Source organism: Eublepharis macularius, chromosome 8 (assembly GCF_028583425.1).
Source record: "Eublepharis macularius isolate TG4126 chromosome 8, MPM_Emac_v1.0, whole genome shotgun sequence".
In the NCBI taxonomy this organism is placed as follows: domain Eukaryota; kingdom Metazoa; phylum Chordata; class Lepidosauria; order Squamata; family Eublepharidae; genus Eublepharis; species Eublepharis macularius.
The window spans coordinates 39,231,377-39,257,412 of record NC_072797.1 but is presented as its reverse complement, the minus strand read 5'-3'; the positions used below and the strand labels follow the sequence as shown (position 1 = coordinate 39,257,412).

Here is a 26,036-nt window from a genome sequence, read left to right as displayed (position 1 = left end):
GAAATGTGAGGATTGTACAATTTAATTTTAAAAGCTATGGCTTTCCTTACAATCAGGATTGTTAATTGGCCAATAGCTTAAGATGGAATTCAGAGAACTTCCAAGCAGACTATTTTTCTTCTACTTTTGGTTATTATCTCTTTTTCTTCCCCTTTAATTGCAGTTCACCTCACTAGAAGCTGAATTATTTTTTCTATACAAGAGGATGGACAAGAGGATGGAGTAGGTCAGGGCAAAGACAGAAAGGAGGAGCGATGAGATTGGAAGATTCATTCAGTGGAATTAGTTTTTCCTTTGATCTACCAGGTCTGGATTTGTTAACTTTCACTTCCAGGCAACTAGAAGAAGCATCTATAGAGAAGAATATTATGTACTAGGGGAGACATATAATCTTTTTGTACACCTGGTTCTGCTATAGCTGGGAAACCACACTGTAAAATTAAACTAAGGTAGGAAGCCCAGTTTGGAATGGGAGAATTTCTAATAATAAGAAGGAAATTTTTCCCAGTGAGTTTAGAGATATTGAAGTCATAGGAGAAACAAAACATTTTTCCAGGGTTTTGGGGGGGAGGATACCAAGAAAAACTGAAATATATACAATATTTACTCCCCTATCAAACCTATCTGGATATAATATTCTTTTTCTAAAAGAAAAATAGGAAGTATATTCAATACATATCCCTTGCTACTACAGCATATGTATCTTTAATGTTTGCCACTTGAGAGAAAGAAAAAAATAAAAGTTGAAAATAGAAAACAGTCTCTAGGAAACAAAAGAAAGTTTATTATTTGGGAAGCAACTTTCTCACAGAGGCACAATAGGTAAGACTCGCAGAGTGCCTGGATATTAAATTAAACTTTCTAACACTGAAGAATATGAACATTTAATAATGTATGATGATTAAACTCATTATAGCATATGAATTGTTGCCAAAATTATTTATATTTAAGCAAAAACAATCTTGAAAATACTGCATATGCCTACACTATTAGAGTTTTTTTAATGCTCCACAAAGTCCTGAGACTTTTTTCATCTATACATCTGGATTGAGTGAAATGTTTTGTAAGACAATGTTTTTATCACTCAAAAAGAGAAAAGATTTTATAGGAGGTCTTTTCCCAATGCATCCCCAAATTTCCCAATATTTTCACTGGAAAAATTGAAAAAGTCCTCAAACTCTTTTATGTTATACCTGCTGAGTATAAAAAACTCTGCCTGAAGAAGCATTTTACACATTTTGAAAGATAAAATATTTCTTAAGAGTTTATTTTAGTCCTCCAAATTTTCCAATTCTGGTAAAATTGAAAAAATGGACTTGCGGGGAAAATGGCAAGTAAAATCCCCCCCCTAATGTTTCCATTTTTTTTCAGGCCCTCACTTCTCTAAGTGGGTCTAACATCTAGCATTGTCTGAAGGCTTAGGTTAGCACATTTTCAACATTTTTCCTTCCATTGCTTAGGAGGGAAATATGCAGGGATGTTTAAAAGATGCATTGTATGAAAAGTATTTTCTTTGGACTTCCTTAATTTACCACTAGTCAACTTCAAAGGTTAACTTTAAACTTTAAATTATAGTATTGTAAGAAAGGAAGTGATTTTTTTCCCTCTCCATCTATTTCTTCAAACCATAATACCCTTCAGCTGTAATTTTTCTAAGCTAAAAAATTCTCAAGTACTGCCATGTAGGAAAGCTGCTCCAGTCCCTTGGTTAGGGGTCTCCAATGTGGCATCATCTTTCCTGGCACCCACAAGTGTTTTTAGAAAGTGGGTGGGATCAGGTGAGGCTTTGCCCAGCAGGGTTTCTGATTGGCTTCTGGAGATCTGAATGGTAGTGCAGATTAAAAGGTATCCCATTAAACAGGGTTTATGCCTGAAACGCTGAAAAGCTATTATCAGAGTTATGCATAAACTATCTCTCTACAATTTTCTCCCTTGGCAGCCATTCTGTATTTGTGCCTACCACCATGTGTCAGAATTCCAAACATGCCCACAGGCTCGAAAAGGTTGGGGACTCCTGCCTTAGGTCATTTTGGTGCCATTTTCTACAAGCAATGTTGGTTTAGGATATTTATTTTGATTTGTATTTAGTATACCCCCACAGCTAAATACCTGAACTGAAATATTTGATTAGGAAGAAATAAATTAAATGTGGTTTAAATGAGATACTTAAATTCAGTTTTAAGTGGTTGTCCATGTACCTGTTTCAACAGAATTTCTCTCTTCCATGAAAGTTACAAGGGCTCACCTCAAGTTTCATTGTCACCCCTTGTAGCATCACTTGCATTACTTGTTAGTTCCACATGAGATCAGTTCCTCTCTTTGACTAAGAAAGATGATATATAAATAAGAACTTTAACTGTGTTTTTTATTTGACCGGCACAGGTAAATTACCATTTTGATAATTTAATCTGGATTATTGCATGTGTTTGTGTTAATATTCTCCCATCCCATCTCAGATCCTAAGCTTGTTTACCTGAAATCAATAGTATTTACTCAAGAAGAAACAGGACTGATGTACAAGAGCCAACACATGCTCTTCTATATACAGATGATTTCCCAAGTTTCAGTATACACTATGTGAGAACTAATCTCTTTTCTCTATAGATCTTAGAGACTCCTTTTCAAATACAATCTGTTCCTTATTAGAAGATATTTCACAGCCTATGTGAAAAATCAGTCTATTGTAAGTGAACCATAAAAATCAGTATAATTGTTATATTTAATTATATTATAGTAACATTCAACATACAGATTAATCATTGTTTTACTATAACAGAAAGAAAGCTCTTTCTTACTATATAGTAGAAAGAAAGCTCTACTTCATGAAGATTACGCATCTCCAAAGCTGACTAAATCAATGGTTCCACAGAAGCAGCTGTACTGCAAACTGCTTTTGACACAATAATGCATCAATAGAATGGCTGTATTTCGCAGCCAGATCTCATCAACAGTAATCAACATTAGTCTCAACATGCCTCTCCCCAGCAATTGTCCCCAGTGAACACCCTTTTCCATTGATTATGTTTTATGCCCAATTTAACAGGACAGCAGGAAACTGTAGAGCTGGTGGCACAAGTCATAATCCAAATCCAGTAGATATATCATGCCATGAATTCACTCTCAACACAGAATATGAAGCAATCCACGCATCAGAAATGTATGCTGACAGAGAACACTGTAGGTGAGAGAAAGTAGAGGTTGCAAAGAAAGAAGGGGGAAAAACACTATATCATCACATTTATTCATTGCTCACAGACAAGTATTTTTATGTGGCTTAGTACTGTGATACCCTGACCTGGATAGCCTAGGCAAGCACGATCTTGGAAGCTAAGCAGGGTCAGCCTTAGTTAGTAATTGGATGGGAGACTTCCAACAAAGATAAGGGTTGCAGAGGCAGGCCATGGCAAACCACTTCTGTTAGTCCCTTCCCATGAAAACCCAAAACAATAAAAGGAGCTTTAACCAGATGCCCTCAGCAGCTGTTGTCGCAATGTAACAGTTAGGCAGTATTCCAGGCTTGGTTTGGGTCAGTAAAAGGCAGAGGGAGGAGGCAGGGCCTTTTCTAAGGCTGTTTTGGCCTTTGAGGAAGGATTCACTGGGGGCAGGCCCAAAAGCAATCACTGGGCAACCTGATACCACATGACTTTTATGACTCATTCAGGCCTAGCTGCTTGCTACTCTTCAACAGCAGGCCCACCCCCAAAAGCCAGTGTTGTGTAGTAGTTAGACCAAGGTTTGAATCACCACTCAGCTGTGAAAGTTCACTGGGTGAATTTCATCAGGCACACACTCTCAGTCTCACCTATTTCTCAGGGTTGTTGTGAGGATAATATGGAGGCAAGGAAAGTGATGTAAGCTGCTTTGGTGCCAATTGTGGAGAAAGACAGTATAGATATAAAGTAAGGTAATAAATATAAATGAACATGGGGGCAGATAAAAGGTAAGTTGTTTGATGAGTTTGAAGAAGAAAGATGAGCATATGGAGGCTGCCAGGAGAAGAGAAAATAGTGTGAGGAAAGGATACAGGGAAAAATGAAGTATCCCCTGCAAGTCCTTGAAGGCGCCCCACCATGCAACTGGGCCCAACTCAGAAGGCACTATGAAACAGGGCCACAACGGAGGTTGCTGGTGGGGAGGGGGAAAGGTGAAAACAGGAGAGACAGACAAAGCTGGGTGGGAAGGAAAGAAAGCAGCAGGAAAAGGGAGGAGAGGCTATGGAGGGGCAGGAAGGGAAAGAAGACATGGTAGGAGAAGGGGAAAATGAGATGCCCCCCACAAGTCCTTGTGGGTCCTCCACTTGTTTTCTACTCATAAATATGAATACTAATTAAAAACTATTACTACATTTTTTCTACCATAACTGCTAAGGAATGACCTAGATGTAACTCAGGCACCAATACTCGGCTGTGTCTTACCCCTAAGAAGTGAATCTACTCCCCTAAGGGCAATTACAAGCCCATCAACATTGGCTGAACACAACTTTCCTACAGCAACAGCTAAAATATGCTAATCTAAATATGGAATTAACAAAAACTTTTACAGTGCAATCCTACACCCTTCTAAATTCTGTGTATGAGTTTATGAGGGTGTAACGACAAACTATGTTTGGGGTTATGCTATATGACATACACTGTGGAAACTGTACAAGGATTAGTTCTTAGTGGATAAGAAACCTACACCTCCATCTTCTAAAAACTAAACTAGTTCTTAGCCCTTATCAACCCCATTACCAATTCCAGACACTTGTTCAGCATATATGAATATAATATTACAACACCTTAGAAGAAGCAATATATCCCTGAGACACTCCATAGCATAACTGCCATGAAGAAGAGCTAAAATCCTCTTCACCACTTTCTGTAACTTGCTAATCAGGTAATAGAACCATCAAAGCACAATGCCCTCTTTGGGAATGGTACATGTGACTCTTCAGTTTATGTAAGTTTCCCCCATGGGGCAAATAGCACCCAGGAGCTGTTTCAAGTCAGCAAAACATAATGGGGGTGGGGGGTGGGCTTCATCTCCTCTCCCTGCACACCACAGTCCCAAATTGAATTGGGTCACCCATACACCTTGGAATTAAGCTGCCAGCACAGAACATGCCTATAAACAGGGTATATGGCAAACACAGGGAATTTTTAGTGTCTGAGCTGGCCCTCAGTTATAGGGTTATAAAACTAACAATGACTGTTTCTATTTGCTGCCTTAAATTATAGGAAGGATATGTTCTGGAAAGCAACTGTCCTTGTCACTTAAATTAATCATGTTGGTTAAACAGTTATCAGAAGCAAGTTCCTATTTTAACACAGTTAATTAACACATGATTTTAGGCTTAGCCAGAAGGGATAAGGCAGTATGCAAACATCACTTACTGTACATTTGAATTCCAATTTGGCGCTAGACTTCCTTACCCTCCAGAAATAATTAACTAAGAAGCCAAAAGAATGAATCATTTGTTCTACTGTCTGAAACCATGGAATACAATTGGCCAAAGCAGACTGTATTTGTTTTATTAAACAGATATTTAGCAATCTATGGTGGCTCTCACTAATTTGATCATCTTAAAAAAACACACACACACATTTGAACTTTCATTTTAAGCACAAATTCCTTATTGTTACTATTAAACTGAAGTACCACCTTTGGATAAGCCTCAGGTAGACTTCAAAATTCTGTTTTGAAAATATATATATATATAAACATTGGTACCTCTGCTCCCATGCAGTGTCTCAGAATTTAAATACTACAGTTTGTAAAAATGAGCAACTTACTTACTGCCATAGTTTGTCTAAACTTTTAGTATCCCTGTTGCTGATGCTGACTTCAGCTTTACCATAATAAAATTCAACTGGAAGAAAATAAACTATCACTGTTAAGATGTCACTTGTTTATGTTTATGAATCATATCAAACCTTCATTTAATTCTCAACAAATCCCTTTTACCAAAAAAGGTTCTAAAGCCATTAATAATTTGAGCAAGACTGCATTGTGTTTTGGAAGAGAAGAACTATATCATCAGCCTATAATAATGTACATAATTACAGTCTCTCTGTGGTGGGAGGAAATAGCATGTCATGGCTCCATTTGAAACAATATAATTTATGACAAAATTAAACAAGAATCAAACATGTATGCAGCCTTTCTTCTCATATTCTAATTATTCTAATTGTACTATAGTGGAGTAATAGCAGCAAAAACATATGGCCCAAGCTCATACTTGTACGTTTATTCGAGTGATATTCACTGAAGGGCTCAGGAGCCACATGTGGTTCTCTGCCATGCTACCTGTGGCTCTTCTGAGTCGTGGGCAAGCCAGCAGAGCTTGTGGTAGGCAGGTGCTTCATAACTTGAGCCAACCCGTGCTAGAGGACAGGTAAGCTGTGAGTCCTTCTGCCAGGGAAAGAAGTAAAGGACTCATCCCCTTCAACAACTACTCTACCAGCACCATTTTTCAGAGCTTCTGCACTCTTATCCCAGCACCCAGACAGCTTCTGGGAGGAGAGGAAGCTGGCTGTAGAGAAGGGAGAGAGAAATCATCATCACCATTACTATGGCAGGTGGCCTCAGTGGGGATGTTACTCCCCTTTCTTCTTGGCCAGCTGGCCCTCCTCTAGACACTTTGACAAATTATCTCACCTTTCTGTCTCAACGTAGACCCATGGACTTCGTTGGCTGGGCCAAGTATCTCTCCACTATATTTTCCTTAAAGAAATAAGGACTCCTTATCCACTACTCAAGATCATTGGATCAAAGAAGCTTGAAAGAAAAGGAAAAGTATCAAACAGCAACATCATCAAATGTATCAAAGGCATTCTTAGATCAACAAAGATAGTGTCACCCACCATTTATCTGTTTAGAAATGTCTGAACCAACCTTCGGCCATTTTTGCAGGAGACAATCCTAGCAGATGGAACAGTATATCTGTACAATTCTACAACTATGCAATACAGAAACAAAAGAGATAATTCCCACAGCATAAAGAAACAACTCTCATATCAACTGTTAACTTACTCAAACTAAAAATATGCTTTGAAACTTTTCTTAGAATAAATAGGTTAATTGTTATGTGAAGAAGTAAGCTGTGACTCACAAAAGCTCATACCCTACCACAAATTTTGTTAATCTTATATGTGCTACTGGACTCTAGATTAATGGTTATCATTGATCCCAAAAACAGGGGCTCCTCCTCAGGAAGAGTATAAAACAGAACAGGCAGAATTTTGTATTTTAGATTAGACTACTGCAAAGTGCTGTACATAGGGTCGCCTTTGAAGAGTGTCCATAAATTTGTGCAGAACGCTGCTGCTAGAATGCTGACTGGATTAGGTCACAGGGACCATATCACTACAGTCCTGTTCCATTTACACTGGCTCCCAGTCAGCTTCCAGACCCTACTAAAGTTGCTGGCATTGACCTTTAAAGCCCTAGACGACTTAGGGCTTAAGGACTACCTAACTTTCATATGAACCTACCAAACTGCTCTGATTATCTTCAGGAGCTCTTAATAACAACATTTGATTTATATACCACCCTTCAGGACAACTTAATGACACATTAAGAGAAGTTTACAAAGTATGTTGTTATTATTATTACAAAGTGTGTTGTTATTCTTTGGGTGCCTGTTGTCTGAGGCCACATGAGTGGCAACCCAAGAAAGGGCCTTCTCAATAGTGGCACCAAAATTACAGAATTCCCTTTGTAAGAAGATTCATCGGTCCCCCTTTATCATTTTCTGGCAGTGGGTGAAAACCTTTCTGTTTTGTGCGGTGTTCCCTCACTGCTGGCAGGAAAAAGACAGACCCACTTAGCATACATAAGAGAGGCAGAAAAAGGCAGAAAGCTGTTGGTGCAGATACAAGATAACTGTGTCTTCTTAAAGGAGAAATGTGGCTCAGGAAACAAGAACCAGCTTTAGTTTCCAAGGTCTTTCACTTCTTTAGCTAAAGATCCTGGTAAAGAAAACAGCTACTTTTCACAGTTATGGCAACTGGACTGGCTTCCAGTCACACCCAATATAAAATGTTGGGTTTGGGTTCTTGCAGGCACAGAAAGACAGCTACACCCATCAACTGCTTCTCCTGATATTCCTCACTCCCCAACAAGGTGCTGAACCCTGCCCCACCAACATTGGCTCCTTGCCTCTCTCCACGTGTTTCTATTTCCAGGTGAGCTGAGCATGTCAGAATGCTACCATCAAACCCTGATGGGTTTGATTTAAATCAAATCTATTTAAATCATGATTTAAATCACAGGTCAGTAAGACTAGATTTAAATCATGGTTTTCTAAATATTCATTCTTTTCTGCATAAAGACTCCTCACGCTTAGCTTCTTGTGCAGATCTAGTCTACTCCCAACAATCTATTCATTGAATTTTTTGAAACTTAGCACTTAAGAGGTGTAAAGGGTTGGTTCTGTGTACAAAGATTTGCCAAGGAACAATGGGATTAAGGCCCTTTTCTTAACTGTGTATGTTTATTTTATAACCTTTTTGCTGTGAAGAAGAGACATGATCTCTGCAGACACAAATTCACAGTTTTGAGAACTGTAAAACCAAGCATCTGTGATAATATCTTCTAGATAGAAAAACCGCCCAGTAATCTTACAGAAACCTCTGGAAGAGCATGACATTGTGAAAGGATTAATGTAATTCATTTACCAAAAATTTTAAACATTGCATGAATATACAGCCTCATGCTACATAATTAAAAATTAATCCTTATTTCATGAGGATAACCTTTGGACTAGAGGTGGGCATGATCCAAAAAAAGTTACCGATCAAGCTGATCAGGGATCGGCGCTGGCGACGACCCCACATCACCGATCCACACCGATCATCTCCCATTTCCGATCCGGGGATTGGGGAGGCCAAAGCGGTGGGGCGCCCCGCTGTCCCCAAATATGGTGGAAGATGGGTGGTGGCGAGTGCCGGGCTCGGTGGGCACAGGGAGGGGACGTTCACATTCACACACGCACACGCACACACACACACACACTTAGAGCAGAGGGGGGGAAAGTTTTTAACCTGACGACGAGCTGCCTCCCCTCAGGGAGGGGACGTTCACACACACTTAGAGGAGAGTGGGGGGGAAGTTTTTAACCCGTCCCTGCCTCTCCAAATAGAGAGAGAGAGAGACACCCCGTCAACATGTTTCAGCCAGCTTTTTAAAAAAAGCAGGGACAGAATCCTCCATTCCTCCCCACCCGATTTTAAAAGCAAGCAGCCAGTCTTCCAAAAGCATATTTTAAACACACACACAGAGCCGTGAATGAGGTTTTCCCACAAAATACAGTGTTTTAAAAGCAGATTAAAAACAGAGAGTGACAGACAGAAAAACACCCATTCCTCCTACAAAGCCCCATTTTTTTAAAAAGCAAAAAAGTTTGGAGTGCCCATGGCTACAGAACACTCCCTTCCCCCTCCCTCCCCTGGCTGTCTTCTCCCAACTGGTGAGTGCGTTGCTGCTCCGTGGTTGGAAGGAAGCCCTGCTGATCAAGGAAAGCTGGACTTCCATTTGGGTTTCCAGGGCGACAGAAGGAGGGGAAACTCAGCTCAGGCATTCCCCTGGCTCCGTTGCCAGGGGAATAGATTGCTGGCGCCGGAGTGACTGGATCCCTGATCAGATACCGATCGCCTGATCAAGCCCCCCCCCCCCACCGCTGGATCGGTCGCCATGGACGGCACCGATCTTCCAGGTCCCGATCACGCGAATGCCATTATCGTGGGTATTTTTCTATCATAATGCCAATCGTGCCCATCTCTACTTTGAACTAGAATGTATCTTAAATAGAAAACTATCTTTAGAAAGATTTTTCCTCAAAAACATTTTATTAACAAATCCAATTTAAATCAAAACAATCCAATTTAAATTTTAAAAAAATATTTTTTTTTAAAAAAAATCATTGATTTTTATCCATCTTGGCTCCCAGTGGGGTATAGGTGGGCCCTTTTTAGGATAAGCCAGATGAGGTGTGTCTTCACTGCTGGAGCTGGATCAAGTCACTACTGAGGCTGAGGAATGCAAATTACTGTGACTGAGACTGGCCTGGGCTCCTGCCTATAACTCACAGGGACTGGCCAACCCCAATTCCCAGAAATATGGCAGAGGCAGCACCACGTTACTGGGGTGTGCGGGGAGGTCCCACCTCCATCTCACACCTCTCTTCAAATCAGGTTAAGAGCAGATACCAGATAGGACTGAGGTGTGTGTCCTTCCATGCCAAATAAGAATGATCAGTTGTGGGTAGGAGCAGAAACTTTTCTACTGTAACCGTGAATTTTTGGAATTAGCTTCCTGAAAATGCACAGCACAGTATTTGTACTAACTTTAGGGGAAAGTGTAGGACACAATTTTTAAAATACTGTTTTGATGAACAGGTATAGACAATATTTGCTGTTATTTATTCTGTATCATATGACTGTTTTAATGTAAAATTTTAACTGTCTATTGTAATGCTAAATCATACTACATTTTATTGTATTCCTACATTGTATTACTTAGTGTGATACTGTAAGGCAAGAGAAAGAAATGAAATAATATGCCTGATGGTTGATATCATTCACTTTCATGGTGAAAACTGCAGTTGCAACTGCATATTATTTTCATTGAAAAATGAAAAGTGTATGTATAGATTAAATAAAATTAATAAAATGTATGTAAAAGTTGTAATAAAACTTATCTTACACACTTTCCATTTCAGTTATCTAAGACTATACTATGGAAAATTAAGGATAAAGAAAGAATTTTGAAGGAGGACGAGATTCTTTAAATTTCTTTAAATTTTCACTGCCGAATTATACTTTGAAGCAGAAATTCCAAAAACCCCCCACTTCATATTAATTGAAGGGAGCTACTGCCATCTTCAGGAAATTAATGCTAAATTAGTAACTATTACAAAAGTTGAATATATTGTATATAACTAAATTGCTAAGGAGGTGAATGAGAGGGGGTAACTAGGAATCTCCACTAATGTTTACAGGGATTACTACCTTAGAGAACTCTCAAATATGTCAGGCAGATATTCAACCAGAAAGGGGTTTTTTATTAAAGAGAAATAAAAAAGCAATAATGTAAATATACACAGCGCACATACAAGGCTCATTAAAAAAATCAGGGAGGTAAATTGGAGAAAGCAGTTTCAGAGAGGGCAATAGTTACCCGTCTTGAAGAGCAGAGGTCCACAAAGGCAGCAAAACACCCAACATTTCACAGAAAGAAGAAGAGGGAAGGACGCATTTTGGGGTGCTTGGGGTGGGTCCCAGAACAGCACATATCTGAGGAGCCTAATTAGAGAGCAAAAAGTTCCCTAGGGCAAGCTTTACAACTTGCTCTCAAAAACAATGGCTTAATGGTTTGTCCGGAGATAGAACAATAAATGGGGAGATGTTAGATGGTTCCTATCTGGGATAGACTATAGGTGCAAATATTGCTCAATGACCTGGTAAACACTGGGTAGGAAAGCTCCCCAGTCTGGTGAATAGCTTGGGTGTTGCTTGATTAGGGTGGACAGGTGAGGGAAAGCACAGTTGGGTGTGAATGGGATGAGTCATGGACCTCCTTGGAGTGTCATTGTTCTAAGTTATGCATTTCTCCAGGGCAAGAAGGGGGGCTGTTGATCAGCCACCTTCTCTGACTCACCTCCTGGCAATTTTCCAGACTCCCATTCTGCCTTGGGCCAGGCAGCGCCTTGTGCTTATGGAATATGAGGAAGGGGGTTATGGTATTTCATCTATAAAGTGCCCTCTCAGCATGAGGAAGGGTCTGACAGCTAACAAAAGAACTTGCTACCCTGGAGAAAATGCAATCATCATCCCCCTTCCCTATGAATCATCATTAACTGGAATTAAGTAATAATCTTATCTGAACACCCTTTTTGTGCAGCCACTATCTAACACATTGCATCATACTCAACCCACCATTTTTCCATAGTGCCAAATGGCAATCTACTTAAGTTTCCCCGTATTATCGTGCTCATTCTCCATAAAGCAGTAAGACAACTGGTGAAAGGGAGAGTACAAGACAAACTGTCCAGGTCTTTGGTCATATATTGCCTGATATAAGAATTTATTTGTAAGGAATATCATACAATCCAGATAAAGCACATGGTTAGATGCAAGAAAGATGTAGATGTACTATTAACATCGGTAATAGCCTTAACAGTTATTATCAAGCAGAACAAAAATTTGTCTTAACCTTTATCCATCTAGAGTCTGTATATATCTGTATGAGTGATTTAACATGAGCTTATTTCTTTGGCTCCCAGCGCAGAAAATATATTGAGTAATGGACATTTGTTGATTTTGTCGGATAAAAATAATATACTATTGCCATGTTTAGGCAAACAGTCTACTTCTCTTTCTAGCAGATACAGGTCTAATCTGATTGGTATATAAAGAACAAAAGGTCTGCAATAAGCCTATCCTTTCCTGTTATATAGGGTGTTCAAATACTAACAGGGTTGCAACACCATGTGAAATAATTCAAGCTTTTTCTTGTATGAAAAGATATGACTGTCATGTGCCACAGCAGGAATGCTGGCTATAATAGGTTTTAATTTTTACATTGTAAATGTTATATAAAACATAGTTTCTGTCAATATTAACTTAATATTAACAGCAGGATATGGATCCAGTGGCACCTTAGAGACCAATAACATTTTTAGGGCCTAAGTTTTCAAGAGTCAAAGCTCCCTTCTTCAGATACCCTGAAGATCTTGTTGGTTTCTAATCCTGCTGTTCTACTGCAAACCAAAACAGCTGTCTACCTGAAACAAGCTTAATATTAAGGAAACTGGAATCCATTAAAATATAATATAAATTCATAGTTTATTCATGTACAAAATTGAATGATGTACATTCTGTAGCATTATGGCCATGGAAGTTTACTTAGTTACCCAGGACCATTCACACACTTTCAGCCTAACCTATCTTACAAAGTTGTTGTGAAGATAAAATGGAGGTGAGGAGAATTATGTAAGCTGCTATAAGGCCCCACTGGGGGGAAAGGCAGGGTATAAAAGAAGTAAACAAATAAATTATACTATTGCCTTGTCTTCCTCCACACTAATCTTCACCCCAAATTAAAGTACTGACTTTTCCCACCTTGTTTAATTCTCCCTTCAACATCAGTAGTGCTCACCATGAAGAAGGAAACAAATAATGAGAAGAAAATTGTAATTATTTTAAGTAAATGTGTGCATGTGTCTTTAAATGCTTGGTGTGGTATAGATGAAGAGTGGGGGTGAAAGAGAGGGATGAGTGAGTGATATGATTGGTTGATGGCTGAGCGTACGGGCGCAGTGAATGCAGTTTTAGACTGAGAGTGGAGAGCAAAAGTTTCAGTCAGGAGAAAGCAGAATAAGCTGTGTGCTACCTGAGCAGTTTTAAGCATTTCTGTGAAAAATATTGAGTCAGGGAAAGAGAGGCTAGCTGTGTGCTGCCTGAGCATGTTTAAGTATTATTGAGAGAAATATAACCTGTGTGGAAACCTGAACTGAGTATGTCTGTGAAAGAACATTCAGTCAGGGAGAGACTAGCTATGTGCTGCCTGAGCAGGTTTAAGCATTTCTGTGAAAAATATTCAGTCAAGGGAAAGCAGGAAAGCTGTGTGCAGCCTGTGTAAATTTAAGCACCTCTGAGAGAAATATTGAATGAGGAAAAGAGAGGCTAGCTGTGTGCTGCCTTAGCATGTTTAAGTATTACTGAGAGAAATATAACCTATGTGGAAACCTGATCTGAGTATGTTTGTGAAAGAACATTCAGTCAGGTAAAAGCAGGCAAACTGTGTGTGAAGCCTTAGAAGAGATCTGTGTGAATGAGTTTAAGTGAACTAACTTTAAGAATTGAGAACTACTCTTATGAAATTGTTATGCTTCTTGAAAAAATAAAAGTTTACTTTGTTTTTGTTATATCCCAGAGTATCTGTCATTGCTATATCCCATTCCTATCCTCAGGGCCACATAAAACCACGAAGGAGCCTGACGCTGGGGCCCGTTACTAAAGGGAAAATGTAAAATATCTTGGAATATAATATTCCTGGTGGCAGCAATCTACCCAGAGGGTGTAAGGGAAAGATTAAAGGCAAAATCCACGCAAGAGAAGAAAAGGGTCATAACAAAAATTCTTTTTGGTAAGTAGTAATCCTTTAAGGAAGAGAGAAAATAGAAGATGCAATCACATCAAGATAACAATAATCAAGACTCAAAGAATCTCTAAACAAGACAACTTGCATAACCTAATTCAGTTGCTTGGGATGGCTAAAAAGAAAACACTGTAATTTTCAGCAGACACCAACTAGCATGAATTTTCTGTCTTAAATTATAAAGAAAATGAATTGAAGGCTTCTGGCTTGGTAGACCTAAATATCTGGGTTTATGTTGAATCAAACAACTAATTCTTTGGAGACATCTCTACAATTTAGATACACAAAAAGAAACTGGGGTTTTTTTCAGTACAATTTGCATTTTATAAATGTGCACCCAAGCAACAGCTAAAATATGCTGATCTAAACATGTGATTAACAAAAACTGTTACAGTGCAATCCTAAACAAGTTACACCCTTCTAAACCCTTCTATGAGTTTATAAGAGCATAACAACAAACTATGTTTGGGGTTATGCTATATGACATACTCTTCTATGAAACTGTACAAGGATTAGATATTAGTGGATAAGAAAGTCTTAAACACAGTTAACTATTACTGCAGCATTAAGCAATGTATTTTAAACTGTAAAGGAGACATCCTGTGTGCTGAATCTGAATACGTACAGAACTTCCCAAATAAAATAATCTCACAGGTAGAGATTACCACATTTCTGATTTTACGATATTACGTATGTATAAAGTACCATCAAGGCACAGCTGACTTATAGAGGCCCTGGAGGGTGTTCAAGGCAAGAGATGGATAGAAGTGGTTTGCCATTGCCTGCCTCTGCATAACAACCCTGGATTTCCTTAGGGGTCTTCCAGCCAAGTACTAACCAGGGCTGACTCTTCTTAGCTTCTGAGACCTAGCCTGGACCATCCAGGTCATACCATATTACCCATTAACAATGTATTCTTGATAAGAAAAAGCACATCCTACTGGCATCCTTCAGCCATCAATCTAGCAGAAATAATTGTAACTAGAAGTGGCTACTATATGCTCTTTTCTCATAATTTATAATCCAATTCACCTGACCACAAATATACAAATTTTCACTTGAAACACAAATTTGTTTTTTCCTCTTTCTACTACATGTCACATAGAGTTCCATGTGCATTATCAAAGGCTGCATGACAAAAACAATCTGATTTGTAATGTATCATATCAGTTTTCAGCCTGCAATAAAGTGAATTACTTTTTCCACACTCTTCATTGTGCACTTAAAAATCAATATAGGTGCACATCATAGCTCTACTATGTGATCAGACATAACACAGTGAACTCATTATGCTGCCAGAACAAAATGTGGGCCAATAGAGATTTAGCCCATGTTCTGGGCTACAAATCTTCACATGCAGTTTATGTTCCTAAAAAGAGTCATGCTGACAGACCCTTGGACAACTGCAAGGATTCCCATTTTCAGTGACTAGATTCCAAGGTTCCTCTCTATGAATGTGTGGTTATGATGGACTATACTTTTTAAAAGCCTGGAAGTGCCGTACAAACAGCTGAAGGACTGTTAAGCATTAATCCCTCACAGACACAGAGAGCTTTGAGTGACAGGCTACTCCAAGGAATCCAACAAATAAATAAAAATAAATAATCTGATTGGGTAGCATGAGCTGGAAAGAGGAGGGTCTGTTTTCTGTCCTAGCTGAGAAAAATCCAGTGTGAACAGTTGGGAGATGGAGTCCTAACTGAGAGCAGTTTAACAACGGCAGGAGAACTGGGGAAAAGTTGGCAAGGAAGTTTGAAATGTAGATGCAGACTCCCACTCATGTCAAAGAAAGGAGATAGCTCTTCTAAGGAGAGACTTTCCTACCCAGTTAAACAGGGAGGTAGCTTTGGAGAGTTAAGAGATCTCTGGTTGGATGTGGTTAGAAACTGCCCTTGGAGACCTTAAGATTCAGTTAACAAAAAAACTGAAGGAAAGCCCTGGTGTTGAAAGAGAAGGGGTTTGGGGTACTAGAAATGGGGGTACCAGCATTCTTAAATACAAAAGAGAAAGAGAATACTAAAAGACAGTGTACTAGAGTGTTTGGGGAAAACATGGGAACAAAAGCTTCTAAATACAACAATTTAATATCTGTGAAGAGCATAAGAACTAAAGTCTGTGCATCTTCTGATTTTACCTCAGAAATTTCTATGCTGAATTACCTCAGAAATTTTCAACACCTGATTTCACCTAACCTTTTCCCTCCATAATAAATAAAACAATTAGTTGTTTTTGAATTTAAAAAATGCCTCTGCTGCCATTTCTGCTGTTTACAGACAAAGAAGAGAGAAAGAGAAGGAGGGAATGTCATAGTGGCACATGGCTCTGTCAAAGAGGTAAACGTACAGATTAAAACTCTAGAAGTGGATTCAGACGTCACTTTCCCTCAACACTAATAGAATCATTTTATTAATAAAACCTTTCAAACATTTCAGAATCATGTTGGGACTCTGTAAGGACCTCTTGAATACTGAAGCTCAGGCTATCACTTCATGCTCCAGTCTTACCTGTGGCAAGTAATAACTGTGAAGATGGAATCCAGGTAACTACGTCCCAGTTCTGCAGTTTGCCTTGCATGCTCTTTGAATTCTGGTTTCTCAGTTTGGGATCCACACTTATCAAATTCTGCAAACAGTGGACTAACACTGTTAGGAACAAGATAGTACAAGTGGAAATCTCATGTACAGTATTCCCAAGAAGATTCTTTTAATAACATAACAACAACATTCGATTTATATACCGGCCTTCAGGACAACTTCACATCCACTCAGAGCAGTTTACAAAGTATGTTATTATTATCCCTACAACAATCACTCTGTGAGGTGGGTGGGGCTGAGAGAAGCTGTGACTGACCCAAGGTCACCTAGCTGGCTTCAAGTGGAGGAGTGGGGAATCAAAGCCGGCTCTCCAGATTAGAGTCCTGCCGTTCCTAACCACTTCACCAAACTGGCTTTATGAGCAGGTATGTGAGATCTCAATTTGGTACTATAACTACAGCAAGAGGGGACTAGGGGAGTGATTAAAGCCTTCTCCCCCATTACTCTCCCAACCTGAAATGACCTTAGCAGTGCAGCCATTCAGTAGTTGTGTAGAGCTGTTTAGGGCTGGGTAAATGGCACAGGCACTGTGATGCATAGTCTCATATCAAACTTAGGTTGTATGACGTGTTTTTTGGGGGGGGGGGGACACCTTTCAAACTTTATAGACAGAACTCCCAGCATCTCATCTGATTTGACTCTTGTAGAGATTCTTTTGTAGCTAGCTTTCGTAGAGAACTCTTCCCTAGAGTCTAATTGATAAGAACCAACATCTCACTCTCAGATTTTACTTACTAGTTGCCAGGAACATTAATCTTGAGTGACTGCACATCATACGTACAACAGGTCATTTAAGCTCTGCTGTGTAATAGCGCTCATGGGAGTACTGCACTTTCCCGGCTGCTTTTTCATGTTAATCTGAGATATGGGTGTCCTGCCTGGGATTTGCACAGTGCATAGAAGAGCTGTGAATGGCTGCAGAATTACAGTGCAATCCTACGCACTTACCTGGAAGTTAGATCCACTTACTACAGTGACTATTTCTGAGTAAACCCTCAGAGGACTGTGCTGTTACTTTGTATCCTAATCTATGCTGTAGCCCTGTAGGTATCCAAAATGCAGGTGAGGGGGACTTGGCTTTTCATTCTTTGTTTGTTTCATTTATACCTCGCCTTTCTCCTCCTACTCACTGGGGACCCAAAGCAACTTGCAGCATGCTGCTCTGCTTTTCATCCTCATAACAGCTTGTGAAGTAGGTTAGGCTGGCCTAAGGTCACCCAGCACACTTCTTTGGCAGAGTGGTGATTCACGCCTGAGTATTCCAGATTCTTGTTCAGCACAATAAGATTAAATAAGGCCTAGTCATGTCTAGCCATGCTAAAGTTGTAAACTCAAAACAAGAGATAACAAGAGACCATGAACTTTTGTTGTGTTCGTAACAGTGAGATTTGATATTCTAATCATATATAAATTAATTTGCAACTTGCAAGTATATAAATAAACCTGCAAGTCATAAAGATATAAGCACCTTCTGCACACCAGACTTACTCCTATTTTTCCAAAAGTCGCTGAAACCAATGCAATCAGCTTGGCCATGTTCCCTCTGCACCTCTTCCATGTAATGGTTTATTTCTTCTGCTTTGTACCCAAATAAATTGGAATTGAAGAGTGCTGGTGCTGTCGTCACCAATGGCATCATTGATGGCATCACAGTGCCAGCCCTTGCACACCTTTGGTGCATTGATCTAACACTGGATTTCGGGGGGGGGGAAGAGGAGGAGGGAGAGGGGAAAGGGGAGGGGTGGAAAGGAGGGAAGAGGGAGTGGCTAGATAGATGTGAGTGGCCAATCATAAAGAAGTGAGCTGGCAGAGGGCAGGAGAGGGGCAGAAAGATTATACACAGGGGAAAGCACCAAATGGAAGACGGCTTTTTAAAAAGTCAAGAAAATCATGCTCCCAGAAAATCCGGAGAAAAGCCACAGAAAAACAGGACCAAATACTGATGGCACAATATAGGATGCAGGGGGTTGCAAATAAATCAATGCAGTTTGGGGAATGAAGCGGCAAAATTAACTGGTGTGGAAAAGGTTCCACTGTTACTTACTGCATATCTAAAAAGAAGAAAAATACACTGATAGCTTTTGGAGAATAGCTTATGGGGAAAGTCAGAAAAATTGCCTTCATTGGTATTTCCTATAGCTGGAAATAAATGATTTCATTTTTCTGTGTACATTCAATGAGAGATTTTAGCAGAATGAATGAAAATAATGTTAGGGTGTTTCCATATCAGCTACTGGAAAACACTGCAAATGGCTTGCACAGTCCATCATGAAACTGTGCAAATGATTATTCCAGTTTGGGATTTCTTTCCTAGAAAAATATATGCTTATAGTGCAAGTACGCTTTTCTATTTTCTAACAGTTTATCATGCCCCCCACCCCCAAAAAACACTGAAGAATATTGAAAGTTTAGCTACAGTTTTCTATTAAACTAGTTTATGACAGTAGCATAAATGTGCTTGCTTTGCCTCCTTTTTAAAAAGCTAACTGTCTCACAATGCTCCTTGATTGCATTTTTCAGGATGTCAGTCTTCCTCACATGCCTCCCCACTTCTATTCACCTGGTCAACACTGACACCTTAATAATTTCTACCACTAATTTACTGAGGAAAGATGTATTTTTCAACTCCAAGGCTCAAACTTCCCAACGCCCCCCATGTTTTGTATTACTGACACATAAAAGGCACACATAAACACAGCATAGCTCTATTTGCATATGTTTAGATTTTTAAAAAAAACACACACAATCCCAGGAGAAAGAAGTGTGGGTATATAGCAGATGAGTGAACAGTAGCACAAGGACAATGAGATACAATCCAAAACACATAGCAATATAAAAATCTGCATTAGAGCATAACAGGTTTCCACAAACTCAGTTTTCAATATGTACCTATAAGAAAGGAAGACTCAACAAACATTACATACTTAACATCTCAAAACTCTAAACATGTTTATTTGTAGAGTACAGATGCCATTAAGTTCAAATCAGCTACCTGTAGACTTTAAGAAGAGGATGCCAGTATACAGAATACATAAAAAATAATACCCACATTTAACACCAGATAGAACATCTGCGACCAGTTTGGGTCTTCTTTCTGTTTCAAGAGTTTTAACTGAACACAACTACTCCACATTCTCCCCAGTAACAATCACAGAAGTATCTGTAGACACCATACCTCGAGCAGTGATACTTAGAGTTTAGGAACCACATGTGGCTCTTTGACATGCCACTTATGGCTCTTCTGAGCTCCATTCTCCAGTATGGGTCCTACCTTGAAATGTTGGAAGGACTGGAGGATGGGTGAGTGCCAGGGATGGAAGTAAGGGACCCATCCTCTTGACCCCCTCCCCACCCCACCCCGCCTTTATCTGCATCCACATTTTCATCCTAGCACTTGAGCAGCTGCCAGGAGAACAAGCTGGCTGTAGAAAAGAGAGTAAAACCAACCACCACGACAGCAGCTTGGATGGGAGGCATGATTTTATTCCACTTTCTCCACAGCCAGCCTGCTGTCCTCTGGGCATCTTGGCAAACCCTCTTGCTTGAGCTACTGTGGCTCATGCTGAGGAGAGTGAGAAGACAGAAAGGGGAGTGCATCCTCACTCCAGATATACAACACGTAGCTTAGACAGCATCAACAGCAGTGGAGAGAGACAACCATATATGCCTAGAGGTACTCTAGTAATTAAAAATGTCTTGATTAGACATTTAATTTCAGTATATCTAATTCTCAACAATTCTGTGGATACTTAAATATGAAGACTGGTGCAATGAACAGACAAGACAGATATTTCTACAAATTTGAAAAATGCCCCAGGTATGCAGAAAAATCAGAAATCTAAAAAAAAAAGGGGGGGGACTTAACCAGAGCTGTTTTGGCCTTTGAGGGAAGACTCATAAGGCCCGACAGCAACCACAGGGCAACCTGCCACCACCCAACTTGCATGACTCATCCAAGCCTGGCAGCCTGCTACTGTTCAGCAGCAGCCATCCCACAAAAGCCAGCATGGTATAGAGGTTAGATATTCACACTAGAATAATGAAGATCCAGGTTCAAACCCCTGCTCTGCCATGGAAGCTTACCTGGTGACCATGAGCCAGTCACACACTCTCATCCTAATCTGGTTGTTGTCAGGATAAAATGGAGGAGAGGAAAATGAGGTAAGTTACTTTGCTTGCCCACTGGGGAGAAAGGCAGGATATAAATGAAATAAGCAAGTAATTTTTTAAAAAATCACCTGAAAAAGCTGACTTAACATGTGCAGAATGAATTTATACCATAACTACACCATGAGCTGTTTGGTCAAAGAGGATCATAATGAACAAGATTGTGTGAATAAGCCAGAAGTTTCTGTTTCTTCAGAAAGTTGGGGTGGGGGGGCTTACACAATGTAAAACTGGGGGCAGCATTCATTTTCCTGAAAACTCTAAATCTTCATTTTAAAAAACTCAAGTTTCTAGCCCTTATAAACATGGAGATCACTTGAAAGTATGTTGGCAACAAGTGTTGAAATCTTAGAAGTCAAACAAGTAATTAAAGTGATTTCTAGTCACTGGCAAAAGTATTTGAGTGCTCTGCTTATTTCATTCTCTGCCTATCCTCAAGGGCTTTAGCAAAACCAGAATTTGACAAAATAATAAAAACTGAAGAAAAATGCAAAATAAGAAAATGCTGCAAATCCTCTTCATGTAATGACTACAAGGCACAGAATACATATTTTCTTGGTGCAGAATTGGAATTGCCTGGAAAGTGGGATCCAGAACTTTAAGTGCTGAGTACACAGATAATGATCCTTCTTTCACCCTTGTCTGTTTTGAAGATGGACAAGGCACTATTAGAGACTTAGTTCAGAGCAAACTGTGTCTTGTGGGGATCAGATTCTTTACTCAAGTCAACAAGGTAGAAGTAACAGCCAAAATTGCTAGCTCCAGAAGTCCAGTGCAGGTGAGATCTTCCTAAGATTATTTAACAATGACCATTCTTCAATCAATAAAAACCAGCTTCTATCTCACCAACGGCTCATGCAAGTAGAATGGCAGTCTATTAAGTTTAATTCTTGTATAGGGACACATACTCTAAGGACATAAAGGATGACCAAAACAGGGATTATGTCCCTTTTTTATACAGGAAAGCCATTCAGCAATGTAAACCTTTCTCATGTCTGCAAAGCAGCTGCACCTGTTAGAAGAACTCTCTTCTGTGTACAACTAAAGGCACAGGAACTTTGCCCTCCCTGTATTGCTCATGGAGACCCTAAGGGCATCCTGGAGATGAACAATCTGATTAAAAAGAGAATTTCCTCAGCAGTGTGTGCATGCACATCATGCCACCTAACATACAGGAAAATATGAAAGCAATGTTGGAGTAGGTTCATTTATTCCTCTTCCCAGTTCAATAGGGATGCACACAAAAAGTAATTGGAAAGTGTCTGGGAAGAACTCATGGCCAGCCATTGCACTAACCTTCTTAAGTAGCTCTATGTAGCACTTTACAGACTATGGCATTATTTCAATGTTGGCACTTATAAAAAGAATGCATTCATACCACTGTTTTATTTGATACTGGTCCAATTTTCAATTTCCTTGGGAATACAAAAATTTGCTGTGTCAAAGTGCTCTTCCTATTTTTCTCTGAACAACCACAATTGTTAAAGCTCCTTTATTGTTCTTCTATTTTACCCATTTCCTTTTTCCTTCCTAACACCACTGGTGCCTTTTTTAAAAGCAAAGCCTAGAAAGCAAACAAACAATTCAAACCAATGCTGGTACATCTCAGTATAATAAAATCCAACACTGACCAGGTCCAGTCTATTAATTATAGCTCTGCCAGCATACCCAGGTACAGACCAGCCTGTCTAATGGCCAATAAATATGTGAATAACTTAATGCCATGTATCTGTGGCTGCATTCCTAGGCTCATTTAGAGGGGCACTGTTCCATGGGATTCAGCAAGGCTTACTTCTGAGTAAACACATACAGGATCAGATTGCACACACAAAAATGCTGAAGGTAGAACAGATAACATTCTTGCTCTTGTTCTGCAATTCTTAAGTTTGCCTAGTGAACTACACTACTTCCCTAAAACCAGCTTTTAGGTTTAATGCCTATAATCTCCCTGAAATAATTATCTGTTTATTAATGGGGGGGGGGGAGGCCTTTCACTTTTCCAAAACCAATAAAGGCTAGACCACAAAACAGAAGTACAAAGGCCTCAAGGAAGTAAATCCAAACATTAAGAATGCAGTGCAGGGGGCGGGATACCTTCAGGAAAGCTCAATTAGTGGAACAACCATCTGATCTGCGGTTTTTCCTTCTCATGTCATCACAGGGCTTTCCACAAAAATGCAACAGGCTCAACAGCAACAAAAAGCCGTTTTAAAAGGTTTTCTTGTGGGTTATGTGAAGGCAAAGATATTTGTTAAAAAAGAATCCTAAAAGCATTATAATTTGTGTGTGCAAGAATGCGCGAAAAGAATGCAAGGATTCTTCTCTCATACAACACAAGGGGGAACGGGAGGAAAGGTTATCAGGTCTGTAGAAAGAGGCGCTGCCCTCCCAACAAGGAGTGCATATGCGAGACGCTAACGGCTCCTTCCCAGCGACCCCAACCATTAAGAGTCTCAGGACCGAACAATGCACTCATTCCGGCGTTCATTTTCCACATTGGAAAGACACAGCAGGCTGCAGAGCAATAAAACGAGTGGCAGATTTATCTGCTCGCAAGGGCCGTGCACAGAAAGATGGGAGCGAAACGGCCGCAGGAGGCAGGGTTTGCACAATACTCGGTGGCTCCTATATGCATCAACTACAAAGTTTTGTGCTCTGGGTTTCTTCTCCCTAGGCTTGATCTTCCCAGTTAACGGCAGAAAACTCAGGTTTGGGTGTTTTCTCGTTGTCTGAAAAGGTACACATTTCCCTGTTATCTGAAAAAGGGAGCTTTGACTCTCGAAAGCGTACATACCCTGAAAATCTTTTTGGTCTCTAAGGTGCCACTGGGCTCAAATCCTACATTTTCCCTTATTGTAAAAGCGCCAGATACTCTTTTGATCGCCCGCGGCAAAACCTGTTTGTGGAGCTTTTACAAGCAAGTAAAGAGCCCAAGATACGTGCTGTCTTTCCCACCAACATACACACCAAACCCTGTAAAGTACCCCAAGAGTCTAGAACTTGTGACTCTAAAGCTTTATTGGAAAGCCTAAGCACACTTTATCGACTTACTTCCGAGTAAACGTGAGCAGGCTCCCGCTGCACGAGACGTAACAATACGCACGCACGTTAACTTCACTGGGGCTCGTCTGAGGTTTCCCTAGGCAGACAGGGTCACCCCCTTGATTCAGCGCATCCAACGTTATGAATCGGGATAAACACCTGGAGGGAAGTCTGCCATGCAAACGCCGCCGCTCGTTCCCAGTCCTTCCTTACCTCACTATCATATGCAATGAATGGAAACGAATCCCCACAACTGTTAAAAACACACACACTCTCTCTCTCTCTCTCTCTCTTACCCGCCTTCTAAGCGCGCTGCTCCCTCAGCGCTGCTGCTTTGCGGATTTCCCCGGGACTGGCAAATCCCCCGTGCCAGGAAGGAAGCGGCCCTGGAGCGCGCGCGGTCGGAATCTCCCCCGCTTCGGCCACAGCAGCCCCTCCCCGTGGCCCGTCCAGGAGGAGTACTCAGTGGCTCCTCACACAGGGACCTTCCCTGCCTGTTACTTCCCGCGGGAGGGAAGGCGCGGACGAGCGGGGAGGCTCTCCGGCTCTGTCCTGCCCTGCCCTGGACCAGCCCACTCACACTGACGTTCCCCTCTCGCCTGCCTCCCCCCTTCCTCCCGCCCGAACCAAGGGGCCGGGAGCAGCCCCAGAGGCAGAGATGATGGCGAGGGGACAGGAACGGAGGCGGGATGTGGTGGTACCCACGAGGCAGGAAGGGGAGTGCGTGGTTGCGCGGGGGGCCACGCAGGAGGGAATGGGTAACAACAAATGCCAAAGGATACGTACAAGCAGTCTGGGGGTTTCCTTGGCCGGTAGGCGGAGGAGTAATGCACGAGTCCCACACTGCAAGGGCAGAATTGCATAGGAAATATCCTGAAGGGAACAAATAAAAGGGTTTGGGGCGGGGAGGAGAGTCGGGGAAGGCAGTGGGCACCCTAGAGTTTACCGGGCGGGCAGTTCTGAGATGGACGTGTGTTTTGAGTTAGAGGCACGAACAAGAGATTAAGGAGGACGTGGCGGGGGGGTGGAGAATAGGATATATACACGCTGTATATATCCCTCCCTCCGGAGATGAAGGTGTTTGGCTTTGGTTTTTCTCTATGGAAAAAAAGAACAATCTTGATGGAAGAGGAGACAGGAGCACTGATATATGGACGTGCAGCACAGTAACGGGCAGGATTTCTTTCTGAGGGATTTCATAAAGGGGCGGGAGAAAGGAAAGAAGTAGGAAGGAATGGGGCCGGTGGCGGCAGGTTCTGTTAAGAGGTGGGGGGTAGTCCCTCTTGCCCTCCCATGCGAAAGGAGAAGTCGTGTATCGGAAGAGGACTGTCGGAGGGCAGCCCTTCGGCTTCCGCCTTGCAGTGGGGAGGAGGCTGGCCGCAGCCAGGCCGGCCCGCGCTCCAGCCAAGGCGGAACGTCCCGAGGGGCAGAGGACGAGTTCAGCCGCTATGTGTGGATAGGAGGGAGGCCCCATGGCTCCCAGCAGCGGGCGGCGAACGGGCGGGAGGAGCGAGCGCGGCAGACACAATAAAGGGTTCATGGATGGAGCACGGAGGGAAAGGAAGCAGAGCCTCCCCCTTGGGGAGTGACGGGACTCCCAGACTCAGTCTCTGCAGCTCATTAGGAGCACGTTGGGAGAGAGGCCGAATAGGCTGAGCCTAAAAGCAGCTGAGGAATCACGACAAAAAGCTGCCCTGAGGAAACCCGAAACTGGGTAGAAGAAAAGGCGGCCGCAGTAGCTGGGGAGTTCCCGCCAAGCCCAGCTACTTTTTGGCTGTCTGTGTGAGAGATGGAGAGGAAGGGAGGGGGGCGATGTTAATGGTACTAGGTGCCTCACTGCCAAAAACACTGTTAAGTACTAAAAGAAGATAATTTCTTGAAATAGAATGCAAAACGGAATACAGTGTTCAAAAGTAGTACTGTCAGATAGAGGGAATCCGGATACACAGTCTGTGGCTGGGCGTGGGTGGTAAAAGAAGCTTGTGACTTTCCTGGAGACTTTGCTGCAGTAAATATAATTAGCCGGCATCCCCCAAAGCATTTCCCTGGAAAGGAAAAACCCACATCGACCTTGTGACAATTACTTCCATCTAA

At 41.2% G+C, this 26,036-nt stretch overlaps 1 protein-coding gene across 1 annotated transcript in view; it reads right to left on the bottom strand.

The window, feature by feature from the left end:
* Positions 1-24,289, bottom strand: part of LHFPL2 (LHFPL tetraspan subfamily member 2) — a 146,773-nt gene extending 122,484 nt beyond the window's left edge. The window contains exon 1 of the mRNA XM_054987520.1: positions 24,239-24,289. The gene's annotated coding sequence lies outside the window, so the exon portion shown is untranslated. The remainder of the gene's footprint in view (positions 1-24,238) is intronic.
* Positions 24,290-26,036: the final 1,747 nt, after the last annotated feature.